The 14,142-nt window shown below is 35.4% G+C and overlaps 2 protein-coding genes across 17 annotated transcripts in view; one reads left to right on the forward strand and one right to left on the reverse strand.

The window, feature by feature from the left end:
* Positions 1–14,142, reverse strand: part of LOC105222874 (tau-tubulin kinase homolog Asator) — a 763,131-nt gene that overhangs the window by 686,561 nt on the left and 62,428 nt on the right. For 2 of the 15 annotated variants that reach the window (XM_049459559.1, XM_049459558.1), the window contains exon 1: positions 12,311–12,866. The exons of 3 other annotated variants lie outside the window; for them this stretch is intronic. The gene's annotated coding sequence lies outside the window, so the exon portion shown is untranslated. Of the gene's footprint in view, positions 1–12,133; positions 12,282–12,310; positions 12,869–14,142 lie in introns of those variants that run through there. 10 more of the 15 variants (XM_049459553.1, XM_049459550.1, XM_049459555.1 and 7 more) reach the window with 7 other exon arrangements.
* Positions 1–14,142, forward strand: part of LOC125779107 (uncharacterized) — a 434,818-nt gene that overhangs the window by 228,690 nt on the left and 191,986 nt on the right. The gene's annotated exons all lie outside the window — the stretch shown is intronic.

Consider the following 14,142-nt stretch of genomic DNA (forward strand, 5'->3'; position numbering starts at 1 on the left):
TTTTCGTAGGCCTGATTTCAGGACGTTTGCAAACGATACGCCCGTGACGGTTTTTGATGGAGCTGTCAGCGGATTCATATTGGAGGATACAACGTTCGGTACATTATGATTGCGTTCGGAGACTACACGTTGGTTGATCCGATTTTTTAGCTCCTTGTAAACTGGACATCCTCTGTAGTTTGCTGTGTGGTTTCCACCGCAGTTTCCACACTTTTTTGCATTTGGGTCTTTTTTGTTTGACGTGCAGGTGGCAGAATCATGCAACTCTCCACAAGCTACACATACTGCCCGAAGTGTGCAGTAAGACCTGGTGTGACCATACTCTTGGCAATTGGTGCATTGTACAGGGCCGTTTCTTTTATGCGGTTCCTCCACAGTGATCCTACGATGTAGCAAATATTGTAGTTTGTAAATGGCGTGCACACAATTTTTTTCAAGTTGTTTGTTTTCTGGTTCTAACTCAACTTTGAACATAGGCTGTGGGATTTTCTTTTTAGTAAAAATATTTGCAACATTTTTGGGGTTAAAACCGTGACCCTTAAGTGCTTCGTGAATTTCCATGGGTTCTACACTTGGCTCAATACCTTTAATAACAACTTGCAGGCCTCTCGCACTTTTAAGTTGATAAGTGTAGAATTTAATCTTTTTTTCATTTAGGTATTTTGACAATGTACGAAAGTTCTGTTCGGAGTATATTTGCACTTTCGTTTCTCGAATGTTTCCCTTCGACAGCGGAACTATATGAAAGTTATTATTGCCGATAAGTTCAGTAAATATTTTAACGAGAGCGCCAGAGTTTTCCTCTCTTACGTATATTGGCGGAGGTTTGGTGACTTTTGTAAGACTTTCAGGAGTTTTGTTACTCTCACCGTCAATGTTGTCACTTAAAAGTGCAAATCGATTTGTGCTTAATGGCTCAAATGCATTTCCGCGGCTTATTTTTTGCTTAGCGTTTGTTGAGTTTTGCGGACTAAGCTTACGCTTAATGGTAATGTACCGATCCATTCCGGTCTGTATAGCCACTTTTTTAGGTGTTAAGGTTTTCTTATCTTGCGCTTTGTTGCGGGAGTTAGAGCATGCACCGACCTCAACTTGTAGAACATCAGCCATAACGAGCTCTGCCGTTGGAATCGTTGACATTGAACAAGATCGGACTTTTAAATTTGGAAGGGGTTGAAGCGTGGACGATGAGTTTGATTTTACGCTTTCACTGTTACTCTGAGACCTGATCGAAAAGTATGCATTGTTGCGCTGGACGGAGAGCCGGCGTGCATCTAGTTCGCGTTGTCTCTGGGCACGGATATCGCTTTGGCTCATGATTTTATCATTTATTTTTTTTTTTTATTTTTATTATTTATTTATTTATTTAATATTTTTATTTATTTTTTTTTTTTTATTTTAAGTTTAACGTTTAACGTTCTCAGGTTACGTTAAGTTATATGAACTGCCTTATCAACTGCTTTACCGACTGTGGGTGTAGAAATGATCCTGACCACTTGCAACTCTGCGTAGACAAATGATTTGCTGTGTGACAGAAACAGCTGATAAGCACTTCAGATATGCGAAGGAGAATTTTTCCGCAAAAATTGAGTGTTTTTTTTTTATTAGATTTTTTTTCTTTTGTTTTATATTTCTATGATTTTACAATCAAACATTTATGGATTTCAAACACCAATGCACCAAGCAAATTGTTGTGCGCGAGGTGCCAACGACGATGAGGATCTCCAGCGAATCTGCCAGTAAGCCTGGAATTCACGTAAGTTAACACAATTGAGGAGCACACTCGATTGTTGACCGTACACTTTGACCGATTTCACGCGAAAATTTGTTAGCATTGAGAAGTACTAAATGTAATAATATACAAATTAGGGGTCGGCTTTAGTATATCATATATATCATTAAGAATATATATAATTATTGCCGCCGCAAACTTATAGTTTTCGAGATATTTGCATTTAAAGTTGAAAGTTTTGCAACTTTTATCTTGCAATTTCTCGATTTCTAGTAATTATTTATTTCATATTATGCACTTTTTATACACTTACACTTCATTACATTGTTTTTATATATTTATTTTTCAGTAATTATTTAGATATTTGCTTAAAAGAAGCATTTTATATTTTACACAAATTTTATTAGATGCACATTAACAAAATTGTTCCGTGTTGACGGATAATAAGTGTTGCCATAATTACACATTTATCAAACGAATAAAAATTAATAAAAAAATTGGTTTATACCCCAATTCATCATCCCTTTTCTTGCTATATCATGAGTAAAAAGCAAAAAAGAGATTTACTCGAAAAAAACCTGACACACCCGGTGTTGGATCGGCCAGAGTTATTTTTTTTTTTTGAAGCGCGGCCGAAGGCCGACAACTCAAAAAAGAGTTTTACTCAAAAAAAAATCCTGACACACCCTGGTGTTGGATGGGCCACAGTTATTTTTTTGAAGCGCAGCCGAAAGCCGCCAACGCAAAAAGAAGTTTTACTCAAAAAAGAAAACCTGACACACCCCGGTGTTGTATCGGCCAGAGTAATTTTTTTTTTTTTAAGCGCGGCAGAAGGCCGCCAACGCAAAAAGGAGTTTTACTCAAAAAAACTGCTGACACACCCCGGTGTTGGATTGGTCAGGTTTAATTTTTTCCTGCATTTGAGTTTTTTGTATTTATGTTTATTGTTTTCAAACGTTTGGGATATGGTAACACGTATTATTTGACAACACGGAACACTTATGTTATTGTGCATGTAGTGAACTTTGTGTAAAAAATAAAATGCTTATTTTAAGCTAATATATAGATAAGATGATTGGTAAGTTTTATACAACATTTCAAAACGAACTATACTTTATTATAATGATTTTAACTAATTTAGGATGAAATTAACGATTACTTTGAATTGTCTTCAAGAAACAATTATTGATTTCATGTTTCTTCGCAAAACCAGCGTTGCCATATTCGCATTTTATTGAAAAATTGTATTAAACTTTATTACAAGATTTCTTTAGAACTGCAAACCGGTACAAGAAAATTTACCGCAGGAAATTTTTTTGACCATTTCTTACGCGTTTTTATATATAAAGTTTTTAAATTTCTTGTGAGCTGGAAACTATCCTTAAATGAAGTGTAGTTAATTCATTAATATTTTATTAATATATAGGAAAAATTTAGAGAAGCAAAATTAAGGGCTCTTTCTACTTCCCAAAGAGTAGGAAGTTTCGGAATAGCGGGAATTCAATACAATCTGATTAGGGAATTTCTGACTTTATTACTTTTTTAATTCTTTGAAAATATTTATAGCGGATATTATACGCAATCTTCTACCATATTCATGATAATTCCTTTTAATCAAAATATGAGACCAAAATAAAAATGACCATGCAACACGCTTTCACTGTTCCGTAACCGAACTCTTTTTCCTCGTGTGAAAGCATAGTGTCAAGAGAAGAGAATTTGACGATAAAGAACGAATCTGAACGAATCAAGTGGAATTAAAAATTGTGCTATGTAGAAAATAGGTTGGACGGATTGTAAGATATGAGATTTCACCAAAAAGTGGGCGGTACCACGCCCACTGTCCAATTTTTTACCATAATTATAGTGAAATGTGAACTTATGTCAACGTTTAGAGTGTATATTTAATAAAATAAAAGGTATTTTTATATTATTATTGGATATTCCTTCTCTGGAGAAGCTTCCCTATCCGCACGTACCCTATTTTTACGGAAATTCGGTTTTTTCCCCCTCCGCCAAAGTAATCGGAATCGTACCGTTTTGAACATTACCGTTATATGGGGAGTGAGCGGGGTTTTCCATCCGATTTCATCTATTTGAACACTTTCGGTAGGAGTTCTTGTCATATTCGCGCTGAAGAAATGGGCTGTTGTAGCGTTAATGGTTTAGGAGATATCACCAGTATACATATTATAGGGTGGGGCCACGCTCACTTTTTCATAATTTTTTATCCACAGGTGGCCGCTACTGCTGTGCCAAATTGTAGTTTTATATCTTAATTTAATGCTTAGATTGGCACTTTCTAGGTTTTCGGTTCATGGCGATTTGTGGGCGTGGCAGTGGACCGATTACGCCCATCTATGAATTCCATTTTTTTTTTGTACTAAGGAGCCTGCATACCAAGTTTCATCAAGATATCTCAACTTTTACTCAAGTTACAGCTTACACGAACGGACGTACGGAAGGACAGACAGTCAACCGGATTTCAACTTTTCACGTCATCTTGATCATTTATATAAACACTAGCTTTTTATCCGCGGCTTCGCCCGTAGTGGAGCCATTAAATAAGTATGAGAGATAAATGAGTCAATATGATTACTAAATTTTATTGCTTGGCTGAGATCAACAATTTTTAAAAATTACTACAGACAATGAAGTTTCAACACCTTAAAATATACGTATTGAAATGCAACAGCAAATGTTAAAAAATGTATCACCGTAACAAAAATAAATAATTCTGAATTCTAACAATTTAAAAAACAATTTAATCTAGGACATTTTTGTAGACAATGTTTTCCCGTCGGGTGCAAATATGTGTAAATTCTGGGCATTAGATACACGTGAACAGTCTACATAAAGTTGACCATGAGAGAAGCATGGGTTTTCTAAATGCACTCCTGCTACCTGTAATGTTTGTCTTTGTGCCTTGTTTATAGTAACAGCAAAGCTAAGCTTGACGGGGGAAACTGAACCCTTTTAAATTGGAATGGAAGTTCAGTGGGAATAATTGGTATCAGAGGTATATAACACTATTTCCCTTACCGACACCTGTTAAAATAGTAGCACGAAGTATGTTCTGTCCCAATTTTGTTATCCGAGGCTTTGTTCCGTTTTATTGTAGACATGTTCATTGAAAGTAATATCTGTGTGTACTTGCTGCAGTTAATATAAAATATCTTCAGCCATGTATTCTTTGCACTTATTCCAAATAGTTTCAGGGTTAGAAAGACAGCAAGAAGATAACAGCTTAGCGTAAAGTTTCCTGATTTTATCTGGCGATCGGCATTGTACAGCTTCGTCCATAGTTTCGTCCCAATGATTGTCATGAAATTCCTGACCATTGACAATTTTAAGTTCTGTAAATCTAATTGGACCTCTAACATGATGCAACAACATGACAAAATCATTCAAAATTCGTAACATGTACGGTATAGAAAAGACCAAGAGCATCCGATGCTTCAACCCCAGGTTGGTTTTGAACAGGTGTACCATGAATACGACGCCATTCTTTTTTTGAACTATTCCATGTACAATAACGGGGAACCTCAGAGTACAATAATGCCTTTGCAAAAGTATCATGCTGACAAAGGTGAAAAAAGGCAGACAGCGTGGTCTTAAGAGGAGATAAAAGTCTGTCTTGAAAGGGATTTTCATCAAAAAAGACACGCTGACACTGCAAGATGTGTAACAGTGGGATATCTTTCATGTAATGGAAAGGCAAGAAGCCGCCATGATGCTTCATTGCTACTGACATATCTTCCTGCTTGATAAGTTTGTATTTCATTGATTGCCTGTACAGCACCTTCATTACGCAGATTGAAGATCGCCTGATCGCTTCCTCTATTGATATACTTGCAAATAAAAATATTTAATTGCACACACAGAATTGCAAACTTCAACATTAATGTGGGCGTTGAATAATTTACACAAAATCGGGGAATATGGCACTACCTAGCTATTATCAAAGCTCTTTATTTCCCCTCTGCGAGTACGAATGTTAACTTGTCTTTATTCTGGTGTTTCTATCGCTCTTCTAGTTGTCTGCAGTGCAGCTTGTCTTTGAAACTATGAATATTCAATTGAATCAGATATTGTCGTCACCGCCGGTAATATAGTGGGACGGTATTACAGTATTCATTGTTGAAACTTCATTTTCGCATTTATAATATTAGTATGAGTATGATTTGGATATACCAGATTTCCCCTTCCGATACATTTTCTAAGAAAAGCAGAGTAAGAATTATCATTATCGAGTAAGATCTAAAATACTAAAGTGACAGCTAACCACAAAAATTACGGATTATCTAAAAAATTTGAATAGTTTTATACTGCATGTAACGACAGAATAAAATAACAATAAATATATAAAAATTAGAAACAGTTGAAACTATGTATATTCAATTGAATTAGATATTGACGTCACCGCCGGTAATACAGTGGGGCGGTTACAGTATTCATGGTTGAAACTTCATTACTGTAATGCTAGAGGGCGTAGAAAAGCTAAATTTGACGATTTTTTGACAAACAATTTTTTTATCTTTCTTAATTTTTTTTCATATACCCTATTTTACTTCTAATACCCTCAGGAGTATATGTACAAAGTTTCATGATGATCGGTTAAGTAGTTTTTGCGTGAAAGCATAACAAACAAACTTACATTCGCATTTACAATTCTAGTATGATAACCCTATACCTATATCTCGTTTAGTTTTATGTGACGTACAAAGGTTAGGTGAACAAAACTATAATACTGTGTCAACTGGTTGCAGGAGTATAAAGATATTAGTGTAAAATGCGTTATAAATAGTAGAATATCGCATTTTAAATAGTTACATTTTTGAACTTTAAATGCAAACATATCAAAAACCATATGTTATCGGCAACTATATATTTTTATTTTCTTGATCTGGAGTATTTCCTCTATCCGTACATACCCATTTTAACCCCGAAATCGGGGGACGGTATTCTTAAATTTACTCTTAATTTTTAATCGAAAAAATACGGGGGAAACTTTAGTATACCATCCCACGATTTCAGGATTAAAAGTTATATGGTTGAATAGGGCTGATGCTCCAGATTAAGAAAATATATAATTGTTGCCGCCGCAAACTCATAGTTTTCGAGATATTTGTATTAAAAGTTGAAAACTTTGCAAATTTTAACTTGCAATTTCTCGATTTCTAGTAATTATTTATTTCATATTATGCACTTATACTCCATTACATTGTTTCTACATATTTATTTTTCAGTAATTATTTAGTTATTTGCTTAAAATAAGCATTGTTATATTTTACACAATTTTCATTCTATGCACAATAACAAAAGTATTCCGTGTTTACAGCTATTAAGTGTTGCCATAATTACACATGTATCAAACGAATAAGAATGAATATAAAAACTCAAACGCAGGAAACAAATACCATCTGAAATAAATTTTCCATTGTAATAAAAAAAAGTTTTAAGGCTTACAAGTATGTTTAATCTAATAATTTAATAAAAGGATCATAGTGATTATTTGCAATACAAAAGGTAAAACACGGTGAGCATTAGTCCATTCGCGTCCGTCCTTTCTGCATTGGCGGCCTTCGGCCGCGCTTTAAAAAAATAACCCTGGCCGATCCAACACCGGGGTGTGTCAAATTTCTTTTGAGTAAAACTCCTTTTAGCGTTGGCGGCCTTCGGCCGCGCTTCAAAAAAAATAACCAACACCGGGGTGTGTCGGATTTTTTTTGAGTAAAACTCCTTTTTGCGTTGGCGGCCTTCGGCCACGTTTCAAAAAAAAAAAATACTGGCCGATCCAACACCGGAGTGTGTCAGGTATTTTTTCAAGTAAAACTTTTTTTTGGCGTACCGGCATAGTAGCAGCCGTAGCATCGGTCAAGAGCTGGCCATGAGTAATCAAAAATTCATTTCAATTTCAATTAAAATGCAATAAAAATACCGCAAGACTTTTTTGATAACCCAATATGAAATAAATAATTACTAGAAATCGAGAAATTGGAAGATAAAATTTGCAAAGTTTTCAACTTTAAATGCAAATATCTCGAAAACTATAAGTTTGCGGCGGCAACAACCATATATTTTCTTAATCTGGAGCAGCAGCTCTATCCAACGATTTTTTTTTACTTTTAACCTGAAATCCGGGGATGGTATACTAAAGCCGACCCAAAATACGTACTTTAATCAATTCCCAAGACTGCCGGTTCTACGTACCGGAATTGACTCGGATTTTATCCGACCAAGGGCAGTCCTTTCGGCGATCTAACCCCGTTTGGATCGGTGAGTATTAATTTGTGTGTGTCTTCGTTAGAGCAACGCCTTGCAGCGGGGTTCCTTCGTATCCTCCTGACTCGTGCTGGCATTGAGTCCAACACGGGCCCGGAGGAATTTTTCTGCTGCGTATGCGTAAATCGGCTCCATCCAAACTCCACCTCAGTCAGGTGCAATACATGCAATGGATGGAGCCATCTTAAGATCTGTTCTGGCCTTAAGAGTCATAGGGAGTGGACCACGCGTTACGTGGCCCCATGTTGCCTGCGCAATACTGCGACTCAAGCCTCTACGGCTGTGCAATCTGCACTCAGTTCGCGCGCCGCGCCGCCATTCAACCCGAGTGGCCAACAGAGGACCTCCACGGTCCCCAGGAGCTCAATCAGGCAGCATAGCTCCCGCTCTGACTTGGAAGTTCTCCTGATTAAAAAACATATAGGGTTATGGGGTCCGCAAACGCTTAGTTTAGGAGATATTCGGCCTTAAAGTTCAAAAATTCGCAAAATTGGACCATTTCAAGGAGCTATTTCACCACATTAAACACACTTTTTTCACATTTTTCACTTGAAATTAATTAAATTGCACTATAATCTTTAAAATAAATCTACATTTTACACTTTAAGCAGGTTTATTACCTAAAAATCTTTATTTAAAAAATCACATTTTACACTTGTTTCAACCTCCTTTGTTTACCAAAAATTACGACGAAATGGAGCGCTGCCATGTGATGAGAAGGCAATTCGCTGAAATTCCTCTTTTTCGCAAAAATTCCTCTATTCAAGCATATGGATATTTTCTTTTTTTAAATTTATTAAGCAAATAAGTAATATTATATACATGTATTAGTAATATTATATAATAATATTATATATACATATGTACAAGTAATACTATATAGTAATATTACGTAATAAAGTGTAAAGTTTACAGTACAGCACGAAAACTCAAATTTTTCAATATGAGTGCATGATAACCGAAAAATATTACCACTTCATACCCAAAACTCATATTTTAAATATAATATAAATATAATTATATATATCGTCGCCTAAAATACAAACCAATGTATCATCAAAAATAAATGGAAATCGCTGACAAATATAATAACCAAAATTTATATATTTTATAACGAAAACTTAAATTTTATTTCAATATTGAATATAAAGTGGTTATATTTTTTGGTTATTATGCAGTCATATTGAAACAAAATTTGAGTTTTGGATATAAAGTAGTTATATTTTTTGGTTATTATACACTCAAACTCATATTTTAAATATAATAACATATATATTGTCACCTAAAATACAAACCAATGTATCATCAAAATTAAATGGATATCGCTGACAGATATAATAACCAAAATTTACCATTTTATAACGAAAACTTAAATTTTGAGTGCATGATAACCATAAATTATAACCACATTATAACAAAAAGTCAATATATTTTTTTATTTTCAACGCAGAAAGGGGTACTACGCGAAAGTACTTCAGTCACCTCGGGTATTCGCTCAGCCAGGATTATTTTTTTAGAGTGCAGCCGAAGGCCGCCAACGCAAAAAGGTTTACTACGCGAAAGTACTTCAGTCACCCCGGGTATTCGCTCGACCAGGGTTATTTTTTTAGAGCGCGGCCGAAGGCCGCCAACGCAGAAAGGTTTACTACGCGAAAGTACTTCAGTCACCCCGGGTATTCGCTGATGATTTTATTATAGTATAAAATTGTAATATGTATATAAAAATGTTATATTAAAATCATATATACATATAATGTAATATTATCGCATGATTTTACTTATCTGTGTTTATTAAATAGATCACATATTATTCATATATGTATGTATATAGAAAAGTGTTCGCATATTTAATTTTAGCTAGACAAATCTTCTTTATAGTTTTTTTTTTTTATAGTTAATAATCCTCGCAAAACTAATACGGCTGTGTAAACTGACATTGAGCGGGACCAAAAGCTCCGTCAGGATCGGGAAGGACCTCTCCGAGCCGTTCGATACCAAACGAGGTTTCAGACAAGGCGACTCCCTATCGTGCGATTTCTTCAATCTGCTGCTGGAGAAAATAGTTCGAGCTGCAGAACTTAATCGAGCAGGTACAATCTTTTATAAGAGTGTACAGCTGCTGGCGTATGCCGATGATATTGATATCATCGGTCTCAACACCCGCGCCGTTAGTTCTGCTTTCTCCAGACTGAACAAGGAAGCAACGCAAATGGGTCTGGCAGTGAACGAGGGCAAGACGAAATATCTCCTGTCATCAAACAAACAGTCGTCGCACTCGCGACTTGGCACTCACGTCACTGTTGACAGTCATAACTTTGAAGTTGTAGATAATTTCGTCTATCTTGGAACCAGCGTAAACACCACCAACAATGTCAGCTTTGAAATCCAACGCAGGATAACTCTTGCCAACAGGTGCTACTTCGGACTAAGTAGGCAATTGAGAAGCAAAGTCCTCTCTCGACGAACAAAAACCAAACTCTATAAGTCACTCATAATACCCGTCCTGTTATATGGTGCAGAGGCTTGGACGATGACAACATCTGATGAGTCGACGTTGCGAGTTTTCGAGAGAAAAGTTCTGCGAAAGATTTATGGTCCTTTGCGCGTTGGCCACGGCGAATATCGCATTCGATGGAACGATGAGCTGTACGAGATATACGGCGACATTGACATAGTTCAGCGAATTAAAAGACAGCGGCTACGCTGGCTAGGTCATGTTGTCCGAATGGACGAAAACACTCCAGCTCTGAAAGTATTCGACGCTGTACCCGCCGGGGGAAGCAGAGGAAGAGGAAGACCTCCACTCCGTTGGAAGGACCAAGTGGAGAAGGACCTGGCTTCGCTTGGAATATCCAATTGGCGCCACGTAGCGAAGAGAAGAAACGACTGGCGCGCTGTTGTTGACTCGGCTATAATCGCGTAAGCGGTGTCTACGCCAGTAAAGAAGAAGAAGTTAATAAAGAAAAAAGAATCACTCGAAAGTACAAACAAAGAAAACGCTGTGAAACGCTAAAAAATCCTTCACTTTTGTTTTTTAAGGTGTGGCAATGCTGCTTTTCCTCGTAAATATAAACACTCTAAACTTTTCAGCCATAAATTTGATAAGTGATTTTAAATTACTAAATTTGGCTGAAAAATTACAAAATAAAAGTGAAAAGTGAACTTATTTCGATGTTAAGAGTGTATATTTAAATATAGTGAGTGAAAAACGTGAAAATATTCTGTGAAACATGGAGAAATACCATGTGTTCTTATTGCAAATTTTTGAATTTTTAAACGTGAATATTTTTAAAAATATTAGCTATTTTTACATAATTTTTGGATATCCCTCCACTGGAGAAGCCCCCCTATCCATACATACCCCATTTATACGGAGATACCGTTTTTTTACCCCTTCGCCAAAGTAATCGGAATCGTGCCCTTCGTGGTGAAAACCGTTTGGTACTAGGCGACTTTAACGCGCACCACGATCTTTGGCATTCCTGCCTGGAGCTGACGGAACAGATAGATCTTAGATAATTATCTCGATCGAGAAGCCTCCTGATTTTGATTCTGTGGACAACCGCAACTTCATTAACTTTAACAAAGCTAATTAGGTCGGCTTCACAGAATTTACTGAGAGCACCTTCGCCGCTCTACCTATTCCTACGGACATATGCGTTGGCGAAGTAAGGCGGGAGTAAAATATCTCACCAAGGTCCTCAACCTGTCGCTCACCACTCTTAAACCCACTATCTCTAAAAACTATAAGTTTCTCGCGTCTATAAATAATATATATATTTATATTCTAGATCCGGAAAACCTCTATCCGCCAATACCCATTCTATTCCCGAAATCCTGGGACGGTATACTAAAGTGTTCCCGCAACAAGTCAGTGGAAGTTATATGCAGAGGAATATTCCTTATTTCGAGAATCTCCTCTATCCGTTCATACCAATCATAACCACCATTTCTAGACAAACGCTCGAAATTTCATTTCATTAGGCGGTTGCTTTTCTAAATTTAACTCATATTTAGGATAACACGAATATTTGCATTCCTCGCAGTTTATTGTTTTATTTGAGGCCGTGTAATGTAATGCTCTGAAAAAAGTATAAGTTTTTTGCATAAACGAACCCTTTAAATAATTATTTTTCAAACGCTTTTGTATTTAGCGAGTACTTCGTTTTATTCTTCGTCTCCCATCCATGTATGTATATTTTTAAAAGATTCCATAACTTGGTGTTGTAATGTAGAGATATTTCATTATATAAAAAATTATTGAACTTAAGCATTAAGTAAATTGTTAATGACCTGAAACCAATCCACTTTAATATAAATGTCAACCAAATTTCTTTTAATAATCCATTTGTGTCACGATAAGAATATAATTGGAAGGGCATACATGTACGTTCATATGTGAATATATACATATCCAAATATAATAAATTTATGCATTTATTTTCACATATCGGAATTTTATTGATGCTAAATAAAACGTTGTGGTGATTTCATAAAAAATTTGCTTCATTTCGCATTCACACATGCATTTACGTTTATCTGCTTTTCTTTAGGACTATGTATATAATTTGCGACACGGCCTTTTCCACATTATTTGATCTGGACCCCTGTGAATGGGGATATCACCCACCGACATTTAACACCAACTTTGTTAAACTATCATCGCTTTATATGGATAGCGAAATCAAATATACATATCACTCCCGCAAACTAACTATTTTACTATCGAATTATTGAACACGTTCGGAAATAAAATATTCCGAAAATTTCTAATCTATCGATAGTACAATCGGTTTTAAAAGTCTATTATTACACGCGGCAACAAAAGTTGTTAATTCTCGGGCGATTCTCTTTTGCTGTCGCCCATTACCTTACACGAGCAACTTGTGTTGCGCAACTCTGTTCGAGTTTTTTTTTTCATTCTCTTCCACTTTACTTTAACCCATTGTCTACTCTTTACTTTAACCCATTGTCGTTTCTTTTTGTTGTTGTTGTAGCGGCAGAGTTCTGCCGAGTTGACAGTCCTTGGCCGGATAAAAATCCGGGTCCGTTCCGGTTACGTAGACCCGACTGTCGTGGGAACGGGTTCGTTTCTTTTTCCTTATAGATATTTGGGCCACTCTATCACATAAGTATATTAATTAGTTCTGTCAATTAAGAAATACATTTCATTTATAATTCAAAATTAAAACAAAGATTATATGAAAGACTTTCACATATATCACCCTTTTTACTATCGTCTGAATCAATTTGTATGGCTTTCTCCATACATTTCACAATATCTTTAATTAATTCGATTTTTTTGTCATACTCCATTTTCTAAAATATTTATATTATATTAAAGATGAAATTAAATTTTTTAAATATAATACTATGTTCAGACCGACACTTAATCACACGATTTCGGCTGTTGAATGGATTATCCCACTAATCTTAAAAATTTATCAAGATTTCGCCATACAAAAATGGCAGTTCCAAATCACTTCATTGAAATGATTTGAAACTGATCCACGCTAAATCTGTCCGTGCGACTCTGATTTTGCGTAATATACTTGTCAGCACTGGAAAACTGTTACATTATCACAGCTGATTTAGACACTACAAAGGGAAAAAAATGTAAACAAACAAATTTTTTTTAAAGCAATGAATCTAATTTCACCTGAAATTCGACCAAGCAAATGAAAAAATGCATCCATTATTTCTATTATATGGAAAATATTAAAAAAAGACGGCTTTTATTTCAAAATACTATATGACAATCTTTTCTTTTGATAAATATTAAGCGATGTGAATTCATGAATGACAATGACAGCTGTTTTTTGATCTTTCTAACGGCAGTGAGAACACTGTTGGATTATGAAATGCTTAAATGTAATCTAATCTTTGAAATTTTCGGTCTGAACATAGTATTAGATAGAGAGATAAGGAAGAGTGGTGATGCCACTAATATGTAAAATGTAAAATTATTCACAGCTCTAACAAGCTTGACGTTATTTTACAAATAAAAACATAAAATAGCTCTATCATATCATTTGTAATAACAATTGATAATTTAAAACAAAAATATATACCTATTTACTTATTTTTTGCATAAAAAATTTCACTTTAAACAAAATATTAAAATT

Source organism: Bactrocera dorsalis, chromosome 6, assembly GCF_023373825.1.
Source record: "Bactrocera dorsalis isolate Fly_Bdor chromosome 6, ASM2337382v1, whole genome shotgun sequence".
In the NCBI taxonomy this organism is placed as follows: Eukaryota; Metazoa; Arthropoda; class Insecta; order Diptera; family Tephritidae; genus Bactrocera; species Bactrocera dorsalis.